This window comes from Odontomachus brunneus, unplaced genomic scaffold (genome assembly GCF_010583005.1).
Source record: "Odontomachus brunneus isolate Ranch 3 - 2012 unplaced genomic scaffold, Obru_v1 Obru_scaffold_100, whole genome shotgun sequence".
Lineage (NCBI taxonomy): Eukaryota > Metazoa > Arthropoda > Insecta > Hymenoptera > Formicidae > Odontomachus > Odontomachus brunneus.
This window is the reverse complement of record NW_022639550.1, coordinates 1,044,550-1,048,883: the sequence shown is the minus strand read 5'-3', so window position 1 is coordinate 1,048,883 and position 4,334 is coordinate 1,044,550. Positions and strand designations below refer to the sequence as shown.

At 47.1% G+C, this 4,334-nt stretch overlaps 1 protein-coding gene across 3 annotated transcripts in view; it reads left to right on the top strand.

The window, feature by feature from the left end:
• LOC116848794 overlaps positions 1-4,334 on the top strand; it is a 48,582-nt gene that overhangs the window by 10,799 nt on the left and 33,449 nt on the right. Inside the window, exon 1 of one of the 3 annotated variants that reach the window (XM_032825275.1) lies at positions 2,631-2,921. The exons of the other annotated variants lie outside the window; for them this stretch is intronic. The gene's annotated coding sequence lies outside the window, so the exon portion shown is untranslated. Of the gene's footprint in view, positions 1-2,630; positions 2,922-4,334 lie in introns of those variants that run through there. 3 annotated transcript variants of the gene reach the window in all.

Here is a 4,334-nt window from a genome sequence, read left to right as displayed (position 1 = left end):
TTACTTTTCTTCTTTTCTGCCTAAAATCGTTTTTTTCGTTTTATTCCTTTCATGATTATTTTTCGAAGATAATACTTTAGCACAATGTTAGCACAACTTAGCACAACCTAGCACAATAAAAAAAATTTCGAAAATCAAAAAGTGGGGGGCTACCAAAAAAAACGGTTTTTTCCATTTTTCTCGCTCATTTTTCGTATTAAAAATTTATAATTCGAGCACAATGTAGCACAAACCTAGCACAAATCAGCACAACTGTCAAAATTAATAAATTCGAAAAGTGGGGGGCTAACTTCATACAGGCAACAAATTCACCACGAAAGACACTCATTGTCGAGTGTTTAATGACGTATAAACAACGGAGCGAACTAAGAATTTCCCTTCGTATTCTCGTAAAGGAAAGATCAGTTGTAAGTTAGATGGAAAATCCGTCATTAAAAACGAAGATCGCCGCAGGTTATCCTGTAAAACGTGAGTGCCCAAGGCGTTTGTCCGTGTAGAAAATATCACTGATGATAGCAGCGACATATAGTCGGGGATATATAATGCACGTTATTCCTCGCGTGAGGCGCCCTTAGGTGCCGCCCATCGGTCTCGACGAAGTCGCGCCGTGCGTCATGTCTCGTAGCGTTGGCGAAAGTGCGTATCGGAGGGCAAACGTAAGGTATGAAAGAAAGAGTGGAAAGGAGAGGAGAGGGAGGAAAGGCGAAGAGTCCCCTCATTGCAACGAGTAAGCTCGCCATTACTCGCACCGGTGTGCCCATGTTGGTTAGTGCCTTAAATTAGTGTACGCGTGTGGTGTAGAACACATATACGTCGGCTATATAAAGCTGAATGGACCTTCGATGTACTTTACGACGGGCTGCGCGGTGTACATGCGGAACGGACGCGTGTAGTACACGCTACGTAAAAAGGTCGTCGTTGCGAGAAGGCAGGCGCGCTCGCGAAAGCATTAGCTGCACCTTCGACGAGCGATGCGCGACTTGACCGAAGGTGCGAGTCCTATTTAATGAGCCACGTAACGAGAAACACGCGAGAAGCGCGTCGACACGAACGTTAACTTTGCGCACGGTTCCTAGAATTCAGTTCTGAAAAGAATCGGATCTCTTATAAAATGATCTGTACAGCAACTTGTACACTTCAGCGCCAAACCCCGATATTTTGAATGGTCAAGTTAACCTTCTGCAGCGCACTTTATTTAACATAATCACATAACCTGTGAGTTGCCTCTGGTTACTCTCTTGAACCATAAAGTGCGCCATACATATCTTAATGTTATAACAAATATTGCAAACTGTTCATTGACTGGATGGTGTTCAGTTGCTGGACAGCCGACAAAGAACGAGATCTTTATATGCAGGCAGAAGCGACGAAATATCCCCGACTTTATTTAACAAATACGGCAATGCTTTCGCAAAAACGTGACATACCCGCGCACGATAGAAGGGTATCGCGCGAGCTTGAAACGCGGCCGCGCTTAATCATACGTCCCTGCAGGGCTCGGCTCGTGTAACCGACGTATCATTAAGACCGAGCCGCTCCAAATGAGAGGGAAGAAAAAGGGAGATCCTCCCGTCGTGCCTCAGATCGGATTATACAGATACGACGGCGGTGCGTGACGAGCACGTATGTTATACGCACCGTTGTCTCGCCTGTACGATCGTGCGCGTGTCCTGCGAAGAGATACGAGGCGCCTGGATGCACTTGGTTCTGCGCTTCGTCGTCGTCGTCGTCGTCGTCGTGCGATATTATCTTGTCTTTCGAGCACTTCAGATAAGCCGCTCGAGAAGTCGCCGATATACTCGCGGCATGTTCTCGTGATTACGCGACTTTTTCCCTTTTTAATCTTTTACGCGTAAGGTATGCACGAGTGCATCTGACGCAAGTGACAGCCGCGAAGATGAAAGTTCATTTTCCAAAAAGACTTTGCTAAACCTACGAATAAATCAAAATTTTCGTTTGTCATATTTAAGAAGGAGAAATTTAATCCTTCGTATACAATGTCGACTCTATGTGTCTGTACAATCATTTCTGCAGAATGTACTTACCAGCGCGAGTTATGATGGCCTTCTGCTTTTCCGCCAATGTGAATTTTCTTTTGTAGCTGGAGCTATAAAAATTGAAAGTTTCGCATCGCTGCGAGTTCAGTGAATTCGACAGGTTCTAACGTGAAAAACACGATAGTGTGTGTGTGTAAGAAATTTTCAGTAATCTCTATATCTCTAGAAAAAAATTTGTCTAAAATACTATTGATTTTAGACATAGTAGTTTATAGTTGTCCGGATCAGGCCCAGATTGTACTGTACGTCCCAAAGAATATGATTGCACACGGAAGATTAACGCAATGTTGAGATTCGCAAGCCTCGCTACATTGATATTCTCGTCTCTATTCTACCTTCAATTCGACGATGAATTAAGCTCGACGTGTAGCACACGAGTCTGGTCGTTTCGACCATAGGGAGTGCACGGCGCCAGCGATGCGGGCTCCGAAGGTAGTACACGAGGGGTTTCTCCTCCGCGATTAACTTCCAGCGGCTGCGGCGGCGGCGGCGGCTGCGGCGGCGGCAGCGGCGGCGGCGGCGGCAGCATCGGCGGCGATGGTGGGGGTACACCGTGACGGCTGCATCAAGCGCGCAGCACGAGTTTTCGGACGGCAGCGTCACGAGATAGGTCTCCTTGTTGGCTGCTCTGTTTTTTCCTCGGTGTTTTCTTTGTCGCGCTGTGTGTCGTCTCTTCTCTCCCCTCGGCACAGAGAGATCGCGCGCGCACTATTAAGACATCTCGTATTTTCGCGTGTGCGTGTATCGCGGGAGTATTTCGACACTTATATTTCCCGTCTTCTTCTGCCGCTCCAAGATACCGTGATACAGTGTATGACTCCTCCGACACCCTCATGGTCGGTGACCATCTCGGACACCTGTATGGTAACTATCCGAACGAGCGAGCGAGGAAGTTTGTCTGCGTTGTGTGCGAGTGTATGTCTCGTCGAAACTTGAGCGCGGTCGATAGGCGAAATTGAAGGCATCGCGGCCAGTGACCCATATAGCGCCACCCTTTAAAGACACCCCGGAAAATCGGCTGAATAGTGACTATTCGGTCTGCGCTGCGTTGAATCGCATACATAGATAATAGATCCAACTGCACTTTCTTACACTTTCTACATATTAAATGAGACGAGCGTATGTCCGGAGGAAAGGAAAAATGTGGGAAACTGTAGAAAGCGCAGCTGAGGAAGCGGTTATTGTACGCCGCACCGCGCGATGTTTTAAACCGCCGCCTTAGAAGTAAATAAACAGAAAAAACGCTGTTTCACTTTTCAGTTAACGCTTCCGTTGTTATCGCCGCACTTTTGCGCGTATACAAGGCGCACGGTAAAAACTGTAACGAAAGAAAGTCAACATTGTCGAGGCTCACTGGCGAAGAAAAAACAAAGAAAAACAAACTATTGACTTTCCTGGGTCTCTGTTTTTTCTCGACTCTCGCGTTAACGAATCGTTGACCCAATTTAAGCTTTCCTTGAACTTGGACGAGTCGTTCTTCACGTGCTTAAGCCGCCTCTTGTTGGCTTCCTGTAAAGTACGTTCTCTCGCGCGAACACATTTCTCGCCGTGACATGCTCGTGACGTTATCTAACGAAAATTCCGAGATACTTTTCGATCACGTCGGGAGAACTCGCGCGTCTATTCACAGCCGCTTTACGCGGGATAATGCGCTTCTCGAGAGCGCCGGGCAATGCACTTTTCCTTCAAACGAAACGTAACGGTACGTACGGCACGAAGTAAACGACGCGGTAAATACGGCAAAACGTGTAGCGAGAACGGATCGACTTTGCCGATCGTTGTTCGACCACTGCAGTCCGTTCGGCATCGCAGATGCGTCCGCGATGAAGAAGAGTATGGAAAATTGGTAGCGATAACGCGCCGCGTTAAAACATCAGTGCCGTTCCGCGGTTGTCAACTGTCAACGAGCACCTTGAGATGTGCGAGATGAGCGCATCTTTAAATCGACGCGAACTTCGCTCGCACATCATTGGCGTAATAAAGCGATGAATAAAACTAGAAACATCAGGCGACAGATATGTAAATAGAGGTGAATTCCTGGCGGGAACATGCACGACGGGAATACATTCCCACCGAGTTAATTAATTTAGTGTCGACGACGGGAGACACTCGCTATATTCGGAATAGTGTCAAAAGTCACCGACCCCGAGAGTTCAAACAAAAGTAGCCGGATATTTGTGAACAAAAGGACTCTCTTTTGCGTAAATGATGGAAAAGTTTTGAAAAATTTCGAATATGATTGTACCGCGCATCCGTTATCCGCCCCCCCCCCCCCCC